Consider the following 16,086-nt stretch of genomic DNA (forward strand, 5'->3'; position numbering starts at 1 on the left):
AGAGCACACGCATTTAAAAAAGGATACAAAACGCAGGAACTCATTCGGGATATAAAAAGACTCAAAATTAAGATTTGTTCTTTCTTTGTTGAAACAGGAACAAAAAAATGTCATGAGATTAAGAATGCAGAATACATAAGGGGATGTTTCATAAATATACAAAAAAAATCTTTAAGTTATTTGAATGTCCCACCTATTTTTACATCAACATTCATGTAATAACTGCTTGGCCGTTTTTCAGCAGTTCTAGCCTGTGTCATTTACTGTTTTGAAAGTAGCAGTCTATCAATTAAGACCTTCAGGTTTCCCTCTAACTATCCTTCCCTCTCATCTCCTAGAGGAAATCCTTAACATTACTGAGCCTAGTACTTGCTAAATGCTTCCATTCTTTCCATGCTAAATGTGTGCTACAGCTGTTTTCAACTAACTGTAGAACTTCCTTTTCTCAAAAAGAAAATCTTGATCAGAATATGGAATTATAGCTCCATATCTAAAACGTTAGCCTTGTAAAAACCAGTCCCTTGTTCTATGCTTCTCTTTGTCCACAGCATTTTTGCTCCCGGCTATTGAGAAAGGTTTGCTTCCTGGAGGTGTGGACTCTGTTGAGCTTTTAATTTTTTACCCAATCACTAACATTTGCCCGTAACATATGTAATTTGTAATGCGCCAGATCAATGCTATGAAGGTTACCGGAAACGTCCTGCGTTGCAGACAACCATCCTTCACTGCGAAGAGAGAAGTGTCTAGTCGAATGAGGAAGGCAATGCATTTGCACATTTAAGCTATTTGAGGGCAGTGATGGTCCTTAAACCCCATGATCACTGGGGTTCACTGAGCACAGGTTGTGTAAAAAGACATCATTTTGTCCATCTCACCATAAATCCGATTGAACTCATGCTTTTAGCTATTTTAGGATGAACAAGCATATTTGTTTAATCCAAGAAAAATGAAGGAGTTTTTTGGATACTTTCTTCAAATAAGGAAGCATGGCACACCTGTGGATGTCTTCTAAGGCAACAGTGATGTACCCAGTCAGTTGCTAAATAGTTGCATTTCCACTAGCCATATAAGTGTACAATTTACATTTGGAGAGGAAATTTGCTCAATGAAAATTCCAATTTCAAAGTTTTTGATAAGTTTTGCCACTAGGATGGGGTGTTTTTTTGGTTTTTTTGATTGTATCAAAATTTGTTTATTTCATAAAACACTTTTTTTGCATCACACAAGTGACATGATCAACAACCAGACGTTACTACTGGCAGAAACCATGAAGAACAAAACCACGAGGCATGTTTTTTAATGCCTTATTGCATGAACAAACTTATTCATGTGCTATTTGAATTGTGTTTGTTATTTAATGGAAACACTGCAATTGCCAATTTTAAAAAGTTTTTTTTGACATTAGCGGAATATTGCCAAAGTTTTGCACACATTTGTAACGGGAATGCAGTTAGTGTCGGACCAGTTCCTGGAATTTCAAGGCACAAAATCCTGGGAGAATTTTGTGTTAGAAATTACACGAAATTTTTAGTGGACAGTTGATAGAACGTTTCTATCAACAGTCTACTAAAAACACTTGTGCAACAGATCCAAAAATACAGATAGTATAACTAAAGTTGGGGTGAATTTATCAACTTAGACTTTGAAGGCAGATTCGCTCATGTACTCAGTTTTAAAGACAAAAGCCTACTGCTCTTTCTTCTCATAAGGCACCTCTCGATGGGCGCCACCTAATTGCCACTTCAGATGACTAGAATGAGAGAGCAAATTAGATGAAAGGGTTTGTTGACTTCAGCCTCAATTAAATTTTGAGGGTGACTAATTCCAACTCTAGCACATTTCATCAAGAGTTCTGCAAAGTCAATGAGATCTCTCATGGATTAACATTTATTTTCAGGTGGTAAGTAATTTATGATGAATTAGCTTTTAATAACGGGGTTCTGAGCACGTGCATAATGTTTCAGCCCACCTCAGCAGAGCTGCGCTTTTTTCCTGTGGGTGACAATTAGCTCACAACAAGCACTTGTACTGGTTGCTCGAGGGACAATTAGCGTACAGCAAGTTGGCGATTTGTCATGTTTGTCACACAATAGCATAAAACAACCACCCACTGTAGAGTTGGCTGAGTTATGAAGCTGCCATGTAGATTCTCTTAAGGACTCACACTTTTTCTGTCCTTTGACACTAACAGTGGCGCAAATGAGCACATAAATAAAGTCGGCAACGGTTGGACGGGCCTGTCACCAGCCACTGGTCAGATGACAGGTCGATGTAAAACCATTAGAGTTTTCCTCTGAGTGTGAGGCCGGAACCTGGAGACGGAAAACACTGACTGTGGGAGAAAATCTGGCATTTTTCAACATTTAAAGAAATCTTTTTTTTGTGTGGGTATTCTCTGTAGATTGCTTTAACAAAAAGTGGGTTAGCATTCATTTGCTTTCCCAGCAGTCATTGACAGATGTTGGGCCAACTACAGAATGATTATTGACGTAAAATAATTTTCAATGTTTTATTTTTTTGATAAGAATTTTTTTTTTTCAAAATGATGAAGTCTTTTGCAAGGTTTCATACCTGCTTTCACAGCTGATTAACATAATTTTCTTATATTTACTCAGTCTTATGTAAGAAGTTGTAACATATGATGTAACATCTGCCTCTTTTAAATGTCTGAGATTTAAAATGTAAAAATAATGTAAAGGAGCGGGGTTTCATACAGTTTTTTTACTAAATATTGGACATTTCAATTAAAGTGGGATTTGACCATTTTATGACTATTTACCAACATATTTCATGCATTAAAAAATGGAGATATGAACTGGCCTTGAGATGAATTGAGGTTTAAAATGTTCTTTATATTTGTTAACTATTTGAAAATAAATTCTTCATATATCCAAAATTTGAAGATATTAATTAGATGCATTTCCATTAACCATAAAATTGCGCAAATTGAAATGTCAAAGACATATTTGTTTAATTGAAACACACCAATCTTGGAAAAAAACAACATTTTTGAAAAGATGTATTTTTGCAAGACTATGATGGAAATACGTTTTTCACACCACGAGTCACCTGATCAACACCAGGATGTTACTACTGGAGAAAACGACGGAGACGGAGACGTCTCCTCTGATCCCTGATAGACGATGAGCTCTATAGCACCGTGGCTGAATTATGAGCATATGTCATCTAAACAGTTACATCTGTCACTGCCAATCACTTTTCATGACTTATCAAGTGAACTAGTGACCAGTCATTTCTTATTTAGGGGAAACGTCATAATTTCTAAATTGTATTTCTTCGACTTGAGTAGAATAACGATAAAGATTTGCACACATTTGTAATGGAAACACAGATCGAAGCTGTCTCTTTCTGGGTTAATTGTTCTGGGTTAATGTTCCATTTTTATTCATGAAAATATTTTTTTTTCTTTGACCCACAACCTGGCTTTTAGAAATGTAAATGTTTTCCTGCTGGCCAGCTGTAACATCACACACACAGTTAACCAAATCTTGGAGATGAATCTAACAAAGGAAACTCTGAGCCTGAACTCATCGTCCTGTCTCTCTGGAGACACCAGCTGGAAAATGACTCCCAACTGAGAATTTATTCACTGCTTGGCCTCTGTGAGAATCTTAGCATTTGACTTCCTTATGGTGAAAAAGTTGTTGTTTGCGGGAAGGAATGTCTGACTGTAAATTCAAGGAGGACAGTGTAAACAGTTTAGCTTCCCTCAGTCGCCTCTTTCATTGTTTTCCTCCAGTGAGGAACTTTAGCCAGTGTTTGGCTTTGTGCCTTTTCCCCAATCTCTGCCTCTCTTTCTCAGCCTCTCTCTATCCAAGCAGTTAGTAGCCCTTGACTCTGGCTGTCTCTTTATATGTTTGGCCAGATCACTATCTTTATCTGTCAAGTGATGGATGGCTGGGGGTGAGGGCCACTGACTTGTGCTGGATGGAAAACAACTGACTTTTCTCAATCTCTCCCTCTCTCTCACACACACACACCCACACACCCCTGCACGCACACACACTGGGAGATTGGCCCTGGGAGGTAGTGTGAGTGTTTGTAGACAGGCTGGTTATCTGAATGACTGGCAGCTGGCATCCAGCTGCTGGAGATAAAAACCAGGCGTGGAGTGAGACAGGCGGATGCATGCAGACTCTCAATCGGAATAACTAGTGTGACATCCTTGTATGCAAATTCTTCTTTAAAATGTTCTGCTTTTGCGCCAGATTTTTAGAATTTATTATTTTTTTGTCAACCAACTGGGTTTACTTCTGATTATAAAAAGAGTAGAAAAGGTGTGTTTCTCTTCATTTTTGGTAGGAGAAGATTGCATCGGAGCTAGAGCCTCACACACATTTGGCTTACTTTCCAATCAGCCAAATACTCTTTCTTTTCATTATTAGGTTCATGTAATTAATTTAAATGTTGACTGTCTCAGTTGGGTAATGCATTACAGGGTGTTTTCACAGCTGACAGTCCGGTAGAATCGGTTCAGTTGGGGACCAGAATTGCAACATTGGTTCCACTTTAGCTGCTGTGGTTCTCTTTCACACTGCACTGTGTCAAACCAAACAAAGTCTTTAGAACCGCTGAAGGTGACATAGTTATTCGATTGTGCTATAAATGGCTCTATGTGTCTGGAATGTACATAATACTGCCCCTTTCATTAGGCCCATATTTTGGTTTTTAAACATAAGATGCAACATTGTACTTTGATCATTTTATTTTCATTTGCTGGGAGTGGAAAAAGCATTGTATCACTAACAGAAAGGCTTCCTCTGTGGAATTTGGTGATAAATTTTATAATTACAATTAATCCTAAAACTCAGTAAGCGACTGTGATATCTGCCGGCCTCACATCTGACCGGTGTGTACACTGTGAAGATTCCAGGTCAAAATTGCAATCAAGTTATATTGTACACTCCACCAGTCTCTGCTCTATATTTACGGCCATCATTACACTTATTATATAAGCAGGTGTTAGCATGCTGAGGATGACGCTCACACACACACGCCGACACACCATTTGAAATGAATTCAGCCTGACTTGCCTCTTCTGCTAACACATCCTGGCGTTAAGCTGATTGAATCTACAGCGGGATTCTGATCAGCGGTGCTTTAAATTCCTCTCACACCAAAACCCCTTCACGCCTTCCCTCCACAGACGACTTGAAAATTCATCTTGTGAGGGACGAGTTCTGCACAAAGTTCACACACGCAATTCTGTATACCAATATATGTATTCGTATTGGCTTCAGATAACCAATACTGTCCTCCACACAGACACGGAAAAATGCTTCATTATCCCCAAACAAAGTCAAACCAACATGTAAGAGTGGCTCGGGTTCATAAAGTCTGTCTTTAAATCATAATATTCATACAAAATGAGTTTTAAAGTTCAGCATAATACATACGTCTAAGTGTTTCCAGCAGCAGGAGTTTCTACGCCACTCTGATCTGGAACCAACTCCCTGGAAACCTGAGGTAGAAACCGAGAACATTATTTTTCTGATCAGTCCAACTAATAACCCGTTTGCTTTGTCACTGATAAGTGTTTGAGACGAGACTGAAGATTCAATTTGCGTTTTAACTTCTTTTATTATTATTATTATTATTATTATTCCAAGCTATTCAGAGCCAGAAGTGTTTATTTGTTGTTATGTCTTTCATGTGCAGCACTCTGGATTGTATTGCATGTGAATGGCGCCGTATAAATAAAGTTGCCTTGGTTTCGCTTTGGCACTGGATGCTTTTCTTTTACATGTTACACAAAAAATTATTATGAGTGAATTCTAATGCACCACTATTGTATAAGGCTTTATGATTTTTTGTTTTGTTTTCTTTTAAGTGCAAGCCAATCAAAAGTCTGTCATGTAAATCTAAACAAATCTGCTAAGAAGCAGAAAACATTACATGACAACCTTTTAAAGCAAATTATAGTCCTGATATATTCAAAGAAAAACACCAAAGCAAATTATAATCATGTCAAAATCAAAAGAAAACCTTTGCAAAATATGATTTTAAGAAAATATTTTTATGTTCCTAAACGGTTTTGTGTGCTGAAAGAAGCTATCCTCTGTCAAAAAATAACTCCAGTGTTTGTTTAATAGTAAAGGGAAAGCTGTAAAATCACATTTAATGAACATGCTGCCTCTAGTGGTAGTGAGAGTGACTGCAGTTGTCCGTTTTTTAAAAGGGGTATTTCCTGAAAACATGTTTCAGAGCCTTGAGGGTTCACTGATTGGCTAACTCCTTTTAGCACATCTTGAACACAGCAATAGTCTTTTCCAAAGTCTCATCAGATTGTTTTTGAAGCAAAAATTAAACCCCAGTGAGAAAAGAGACGCAGCTTTATTGTCCATCGCTGCTTTTTGCAGATCTTGCATGAGATTTACCGTCGTACCAGAAACGCGTGGATACAAAAGTTCCAGCCGGAATAAAATGTAAAAAAAAAAAAAAAAAAAGTGAATAATTGTATTAAAATTTTGAACATGCTAAAATCTGCGTTATAAATTATTTAATTGAAATTAACACTTTAAGGTCCTGGCCCTCCTTATTAACAAAAAATAGAAGACGAGAATGAAGATTAACTGCTTTAGTGTGGATCTTTATAGTGAATTTAAATGTATGCAAGTAACAGCAACTATGTGAAGGTCAATATATATATTTTGATTTGTGAAAAAAAGTGAGCAGAGACATGAAAAGGAGTGAAAGTTACAAGGCAGTATCAAGTAAAATAGGATTTACATCATGTTGTAATTTTATTACTTGCCTTCATTCTTTTCAACCATTCATCTGTGCAGATTTTTTTAAGTCATGTTTGATATTTACAGCATTTTTTTTATAACAACTGGTAACATAGTTGATTATGATATAAAATGGCACTGTGTGGCTGGAAAACACACAAAAGTCCTCCATCCTCACACATACTTTCTGCTTGGCTACTTAAATGGCACACCTCGTCCTGCGCAATCTGCAATATGAATGCGATTCCCAGTGGCAACGGTGCTGCGCACCAAAAATTACCTACATGTTGCTGAGCACATTTGTTTTGCTCTATTACAGTATTATAGGCTCAACATGAAACTAAAGTTGTTGGAGATGAATTTGACTGCAGGGACTTTAGCGTCCCACTATGTTTCAGAGGGGATTTTACAGCAAGGAGAATTTGGGTTTTATTCGGCTGCAGCTCTGGCTTTACCCACGCCTCACTTGGAGACGGAGATGAGGGGTGGGAGTCAGGTGGGGGAATGGGAGGATGAGGAGGAGTTCGAGGAGCCGAGGTTTGAAAATGTCAAGTCTAGAGAGATTAACAAGCTATCGAAGGAGGACTGAGTTTGGTTTGAGTCTGCCTCCTCCACTTCACCATCCTATCTCTTCTGGCACACACACGCACACCTCTTTTACACACACTTATAATCATTCACCCTTTTTGTTTTGCAGACACTCCCTCTCACGCTGCCGGGACTTGCGACCAACATTTAAATGCCGCTGCATTGTGGGGATTTGGTGAATGAGCGGCAAAGAAGAAGAAGACGAAGCAGAAGAAGAAAGAAAAACTAGAGGTTGAATACATTTCAGAAAGGGGGCTAATGGTGGAAACGGAGAAGTTGACGCTCATTGTTATGCATGAAAAGTCTGGCAGGCTGAGGAGACGAGAACGCGGAGAGAACAGAGAGCGGCGTAGAGGAGGAAAGCAATAGCGGTGTTCTTTAATGCTGTCAGTTCAGAAAGAGTAAACACTTTCATATACACACCTTATTTCTCCATCACGTCTGCCAAAACGCTCTGATAAAAGAGACAACGTGAGCCTTCTGAACCGGGAGGGAAACAATCAACATGGAGGAACGTTTCAGCAGGTGAGAACTGACTGTTGGGTAGAAACCGATCAGAGGAAACCGGAGTTTTCTTTCAACACTTCCAACTGATCAGTTTTCAGTTTCTAGACAATGGGATAATAACCTGGTTCCTTTGGTTCCTTTCTGAACCATATTGAGTTGTTTCTGTATTTCATGGAACCTGCAGGGTGTTAGCTAAAAATCTACACAGGATGTTTCCTGAGCTAACAAGGTGCAATTAGAGAGCTTGCAGGTTAGGTTCCTCAAAATGACAGAGTTACTGGGTGTCTTTCTTTATCTTGAATGGTACTTTCTGGAATGTACATTCAACTATCCTGTTGAAAAAAATCTGTAAATTTCTGCATAAAAATTACATACTTTCAAGTAGGTATCTTTTCAAGGGGCAGTAGCATCTAAAACATACTTTTGGAGCTTTATTTTCTCATTAGAATCAGACCTGAAATGTTGCCTTGATCCTTTCAAGCATGTTTGAGAAATCCTTTAATCTCCATGACAACCATTCAGCTGTGTAAAATGCAGCTGAATGGACCTAGCTCCACCTATGAGGACAAAGCTCCTCTTTGGAACTGCAGTGTCCAAGCTTCAGAGCTGCCGTCTCTCAGACAACCCCTCCTCCGTGATTCCCCCACTCAGTTCCTTCAGACTAGCCAGCAGCAATTAGCAAACAGCTGGTGAGCTTATTATAGGAGCTGCTTCTCAATACAACGCTGGTAAAAACGTTGTAAAAAGGTTAACTGAGGAGGAATGCAGTGATGACTTCCTGAAGGTGAAGTTTCAGAAAGAGCAGGAGTTTTTAAAGAGACAGAGGCCCAATTTCAAGAAGTTAAATCAATAAGTGAAATGAAGTCAGTTTTACAACAACTGAAGGTAATATAGTTTCTTGACTGTGCTATAAAATGGTCATAATCTCCTGAGACCCAGCAATACATTTTTGTCCTCTGTGGAGGACATAGGTTTTTTTGTTCATAACTCTGAAACCATACATGCCACTGTGTTAAATCCTGTTGGTCCTTAGAGAGGACATCCTGGGCCTCAAAATGTGTTCATATTTGCCACAAGAGAGTCCCGATGTCCTCTCCAAAGGACATACTGTAATAAATAAATAATAACATGTTTTGAAACTTTTTCAATTGTAGTGATGTTTTTTCACTCCAAAGAGTCATGTAGTGAAAAAAAAAAAAAATCAAAAACTTTTTTTTTTTCTGGGTCTCAGGAGGCTATGTACTTGGAAAATGCACAATACCGCCACTTTAAGTTCCAGAGAATCAAAATGCAAGTTCTGGGAAAAGCAACAAGTAAGTTCTTGGAAAGTGACCTACAAGTTCCACAAAAGTTTAAGCATTATACGTATATAATGAGTATAAAAAGTTATTCACCACTTTGGGTGCTTTGTCCTTTTGCTGCTTTCACAAATCAGTAATGATAAACAAAATTGTGCTTTTTGACAAGACAACATTACAAAAAACCCAGTTTAACATTAAAATGAAAATGTAGCCAAACATAGAGTCTTTGTCTGGTGGCAAAAAAGCTCCATTCTGATCAAAGAACTTTCTTCCTCTTGACCATAGATTCTCCCACACGCCTTTTGGCAAACTGGTGTCGCCTTGATATTTACACACAGAGTAAATTTACACACATTCATTTCATTTCTTGATGATGATTTAATGGAAGTCCATGGGATGTCCAGGGCCTTGGAGAGATTTTTGTCACCATGCCCTAAATGATACGTTCCAATAACGTTTTCTCTGATTTGTTTGTAAAGTTCTTTAGTCTTCACCCTGTACTAAAAGCCAAGAATACTAAACAACCAGTCGATGGACCTTCTAGTCTCAGGTCCCTTCAATCACTTCAGACACTCACTGCACTCCATTCCATTCCATTACAGTGAGACTGTTAGCTCCAATTGGCTGGATCTCTGTTGAGTTAGGTCAGATACTTTAAAGGTAGTAAATATTTATTAAATCACCTTCTTGTTTTATATATTTAATTTAGTTGTTATTTTTGTAGAAATTGCTTTTTAGTTTTGACACTGACAAGTGATTTTGCTCCATTTTGGGGGTCAAAAAAGCCAAATTTTGTTGATTTGCAAGCAAAATAAGTACAGATGCACTAATACGATGTTAATATCTGTATCGGTCCAGATATTGAAAGAAATTCTAGGTCGGGTATTGGTGACATTGTGCCCAATTCATAAGGGCAGAGATATCAAATACATTTTTAAAATCAATACATATATGACTATGAATTTTTTTAAATAAAAGAAATGTTTTAAGTTGATTCAATGCCGTTTTTCTGTATTGGATCGCTATCTGCTGATACTAAACCTCAGATATTGGTATCAGATGTGAAAAAAAGTGGAGTGGTTCATCCCTAATAATAAGAGTAAAACATCCAAAGGAGTGAATAAGTTTTTATCAGCACTAAGTACTGCATAACATCCTATTCTAATCTTATTGTGATTTTTTTTAAACAAATTCTTCTACCTAAGGAATCCCTTGTATCTCTTGCAGCCTAAACCTTTGCTCATGAAGACAGCAGCCACCAAGATAAAGATAAAAAAACAAGGCATTTGTCTAATTTTATCTTCAAGATGAAAGTGCTTGCTGTGATAAATGATACAAGTTAACTCATGTAGAGAAGTCTGTGCAGGTTATGATGGATCTGGTAAACATCTGTTTTTGTACAGTTTGTACCTGTTTTGTGTCATTAATAAATGATGGATTGATCTGCAGCTCCATAGTCACAGGGAGAAGAAACCGATGGATGTGGAAAACGCAACCTGCATTTCAAACATGAAAAGAAAAACACGCTGCAGCAAATCTAATGTACTTTATCCATTTTTGACCGAAAACATCATATACTTATGCAGTGGTGGAGTTGTGCTGGTTTGTTCAGAGCTGTACACATTATAAACCAACCCCAACTTTTGTTTCAGCACCACGGCAGGTCAGTCTGGGCCGGCTGTTGGAAAGCCGTCACAAGGCTGCGGGTTTAAGAAACGTTTCTCATCTCTTTCTCACAACTTCATTCTTCAAATATTGAGTTGAATTTAACATTTTCTTTAAGTTGAATTTTTTTTTTTCTCCCAGAATAAAGTTGGAACCTTTGAAGCTCGTCTTCCAGTGATCCTGAAAGTCAAAGTGAGTGGACGGCTACTTTGAAGGAAGCAGAAGCCAAAAATCGAGCCAGGGGAGGTTTCTGCATTAGCAGAGTGTTGGGACTTCACCAGGGCAGAGGAAAACGCCACCAGTCAAGGCACAAGCAACACAAATCTGGAACAAACTTCTAGGAAACTGCAAAACAGCTGAAACACTGAGTTCCTTTAAATTAAGGCTAAACCCCCCCCTGCACTCCACAAAGTGTATTTGGGCTGCAATTCACTGACTTCATTACATTAATCTCAATCCCTCTGGTTTAGTGATGACAACTTACTTTTTTGAGCCAAATATATATATTTATATATATATATATATATATATATATATATATATATATTTTTTTTTTTTTTTTTAAAAAGATACTTTATTAGTTTATATCTTTATTTGAAGTAAACAAAATGATTTGAGTAAGACTGACTTAAATTTTTTAAGTTAAACCAACTTAATAAATAAAGTTGGAAAAACTTAATTAAATTACTTCAACTATTTTCTACTTTCATTGATTGATTGATTGATTGATTGAAGAACACACTGCTTAGTTTTTTGGCAATTTGTATCAACACATGTTGCTTCACACGGCCCTCATAACCAGGACGATTGGTTAATAATTCATGCCACAACAATGATGGTATCAAAGAGGGGCGCACCACTCTCGCTGCGCATGTGGCTCAAAGAATGATTGTGTGTGTTTGAGTCAAAGAGAGACTTCCCACATTTTTGCCTGTTGTTAAAGCAGGTAAGGAAGGTTTTTTACTGGGGTTTTTTTCTCATCTTTTTCTGTTACAGAAGCAGTAAAGATTTTCAGATACGTCAGTGTAAGCAGGGATTTTTCCATTTTCTCTCTCCACGTTGGTATTGTTAATAGTATCAGTATTTATGTCCACCTCCTGCTAAAGACAGTTTTCTCTCCACTCTCCACCAGTACTTGTTCAGGATACGTCTCACCAAGTGAAAATCAGGTGCTATTTTCTTTAGGTAGACAGATTTACACTAATTAAACTATTCATGATTGTAGCTGAACCTGGGTCTGACTGTGTTAAAGTGGCAGTATTATGTAAAATGGACATTTTTTTAAGCTTCATGTTATGTTATAATGTTATTCCCCCACTGTAAAAAAGTGTTTGTAAAACTTTAGTTTGATCCACTAAAGGAAGTCATAATTTTCCTTGCCCTCTGTGGAACCTAATTAAGATTTTTGCAGTCAAACCAGTGACCTTGTTGGGAGCAAAGGTCATTATTGGAGACTAATGTCCGGTCCTGATGAGGTGCGGAGTCATCTCTGGGGTCCTGATTGTGGTTAATGGTTTAGGTAGCAGAACAGGATGAGCATCTGGGTAAGAATTCATACTATAGTTCTATTGTCTGTGTTTTTAATGGGAGCAGCAGTAGGAATGTGTGTGTGTGTGTGTGTGTTTACTGGTGATTCAGCATTCTTTTTACTTGCAGCTGTGTTAATTTGGGTTTTACTCAATCTCTGTCTAACATGCACAAACAAATATACTTTCTTGCTCCATATATGGGCAATTATTAAATATAGATGCACCTATAGAGACACTATGATACATCATAAAACTACTAATCTTCTAAAAATTCAGCCAACCATCAACTCATCCATTTGCATCTCTCATATCAATCTTTTTTCTTTTTTTTTTTTACCCTCAGTAATCTAGGAAGGGTTTTGTGTAATTGTATTCAGTCCCATGTTCCAGTTTCTAAAAAGCTCAGATTAAAAGAAGGCCGTATGTGAACAGCAATTTTCGTGTCTCGCCACATATTCTCAAATGTATTTATGTTTGGACTTTTGCCTGGGACATTATAACACATTAATGTGCTGTGATCAAAACTTTTTATTTTTCACCAATGGCTTTTATGGTCGTTGGTGAACGGTGAACCTCAAACGTGTTCTTGAGTCTTTTCCTTTTTCTGCAGTTCAGTTTTAATTCCTGGATTCCAGTGTTTACCTCTGACCCTCTTGCCGTTCACTATGACCAGGGTTCCTGTCCCTGTCCTCCCACTATCAAAATGCGTGACTGTAATGTTTGTTGGTTGATTTAATTTGCCCTTGTAGGTCAGGTTGTGTGCTTGCAATGGTTGTTTCTTTCTGTTGCCTGGCCCCCAATTGACCAATAGAGATTGGCACCAGCCCCTCCATTACCCATCAAGGACAAAACGGGTATAGACAATTGATAGCTTGATCTGGCAGGTCATTTCAACCTTAAGGAGACACTGTATCCTGTACCGACTGTCATCACTTGTCAGCAAGTCAAATGCCAACTGGCTGTAAAGGAAAGAACCATATGATCTTTTTTCCTTTAGGTTAATTTTACATGACGGTGACGTAACTACTACATGTCTGTATTCACTCCTTCTGTAGTTCTCCTGACTCCTCAGATCTTAGGGGGAAAATACAGCTGGTTAGATTTTATGGACAGTTCAAAAACAGCCATGCAAAGATGTAAAATGCACTGATAAACCCTGTTATATTATTGAAATCTTGCTTTTTGTTTCATTGGCATATAAAGACTTTACGGTCTAGGAAAGTCAGCCTCTCATCTTTCACTCTGCAGCTATGGATCTAACACCAGCATACACTCTCTGACCACCAGATAATCAGGCTGCCATGGATTTTATGGACATGTTGAAAGATTCCGCTGCATAAGTGAAGTGGCTGACCCACGATGGATGCAGCACTGCCACCCAATTGATGCAACTGCGACTCAAATTACTTTCTGTTTCATTTGGCTATCAATTATCTAACTAATTGGAGGGCAGTCACAGAGCGCTGACCTTTCATCCGGTCATTTGGTCTTTGCATTATTATTCTGAATCTGTTTTAGAGTTAGTCCGCTTTTAATCAACTATTCTCCTAAAAAACTGTCGAGGCCAACTGATTTGATGGTAGCATGTAGACCATTTTCTGCCTCCAGTCCTGTTCGCCACCTTCTTTAATCAAGATTTGGACGATGCCACTGACTAAACTTCGCATTACTGCTGTTTTAAACTCCCCACTCCATCCAAATGATGTTTCAGATACACAGAATCGGCTGCTAGTGTGTGATCACTGGCAGAATTGTAAGTTTTCTTTTCCTCTGCTAGGCTTACAGGTTTATTATTTGCTGTCTTACAATGTCATTGCTATGGAAAGACAATGAATGAACTGGCAGATGGTTGATAAACTTAGACTTAGACTGACTTTATTGTCATTTTGCATGCACAGGGTGAATACAGAACGAAATTTCGTTGCATACGGCTCAGGACAATGTTTTGAGCTTTCAATGTTGTGAGGTTACTCCAGAATAAAATAAAATACAGTATAAAATATGAATATAAATATAGAATATAAAGTGCAGGACTGACAGTAAAATAGAAGTTATTTAGCTCTGTACATGTGCAAGGTATGAAGTGGAGACCAGATTTTAAGTGCAGTCCAGTTAAGAGTTCAGCAGTCTGATGGCAAGTGGGAAAAAGCTGTTTCGGAACCAGGTGGACCTGCACCGGATGCTGCAGAACCTCTTTCCAGAGGGCAGCAGGGAGAACAGTCCATGGTGGGGGTGTGAGGGGTCACTGACGATGTTTCGGCCTCGGGACACGCAGCGCTGCGATGAAATGTCCTGAATGGAGGGAAGGGGGGCCCCGATGATCCTCTCTGCTGTCCGCACCACTCTCCTCACGTTCTTCCAGTCGGAGGCGCTGCAGCCTCCACACCACACAGAGAGGCAGCTGGTCAGAATGCTCTCTATGGTGCTTCTGTAGAACGTCTTGAGGATGGGCGGGGGCAGGTGGGCTCTTCTCATCCTCCGCAGGAAGTACAAGCGTTTCTGTGCCCTCTTGACCAGAGACGTGGTGTTCACAGTCCAGGTGAGGTCGTTAGTGATGTGCACCCCCAGGAATTTGGTGCTGCTGACCACCTCCACAGCCGAGCTGTTGATGAGCAGTGGAGCGTGGCTGGGCCGGTTCTTCCTGAAGTCGACGATCATCTCCTTCGTCTTGTCAACGTTCAGGATCAGGCTGTTGTCTCTGCACCAGTCCACCAGCTGCTCCACCTCCTCTCTGTAGTCCAGGTCGTTGTCGTCTCTGATAAGACCCACCACCGTTGTGTCGTCCGCGAACTTCACGATGTGGTTGGTGGCGAACCTGGGGACGCAGTCGTGTGTCATCAGAGTGAACAGCAGAGGGCTCAGGACACAGCCCTGAGGGGAGCCTGTGCTGAGGGTGATGACATCGGAGGTGTGTTGTCCGATCCGGACTGACTGAGGTCTGTCGGTGAGGAAGTCTAGCAGCCAGTTGCGCAGGGGGGTGCTGAAGCCCAGGTGTCCCAGTTTTCCTGCCAGATGCTGTGGGATGATTGTGTTGAACGCTGAGCTGAAGTCCAGGAACAACATCCGCACATGAGTGTTCTTCTCCTCCAGGTGAGCCAGGCTCAGGTGTAGGGCAGAGGAGATAGCGTCCTCAGTGGAGCGGTTTCGGCGGTAAGCAAACTGGAACGGGTCGAATGTGGAGGGGAGTCTGGAGATGATGTGTTCTTTTACCAGCCTTTCAAAGCACTTCATCATGATGGGAGTCAGTGCCACAGGCCAGTAATCGTTGAAAGAGGTGACTTGAGGTTTCTTTGGCACTGGAATGATGGAGGCAGTTTTGAGACAGGCTGGCACTGTGGCTTGGTCCAGTGAGGTGTTAAAATGTCTGTTAGGACACCAGCCAGCTGACCTGCGCATTCCCTGAACACCCGCCCAGGTATGTTGTCGGGGCCTGGGGCCTTCCGTGGGTTGACTCTTTTCAGGGTCTTCAACACATCGGCTGTGTCCAGGCAGAGTGCCTCCTCTTCCTGGTGGGGAACAGTTTTCTTTGCCGGAGTACTGTTCAGTGCCTCGAACCTCCCAAAGAAGTTATTGAGTCCATTTAGAAAGTCAGCATCAACTTCACCCACTGGGGGGGAGGATGGATTGTAATCTGTGATCGCCTTTATGCCTTGCCACATACTTCTGGTGTTGCTGGTGTCGTGGAAGAACTCCTGTATTTTTCGACTGTGGGTTCGCTTTGCTAACCTGATAGCACGGTTCAAGTTT

This window comes from Xiphophorus couchianus, chromosome 22 (assembly GCF_001444195.1).
Source record: "Xiphophorus couchianus chromosome 22, X_couchianus-1.0, whole genome shotgun sequence".
NCBI lineage: Eukaryota > Metazoa > Chordata > Actinopteri > Cyprinodontiformes > Poeciliidae > Xiphophorus > Xiphophorus couchianus.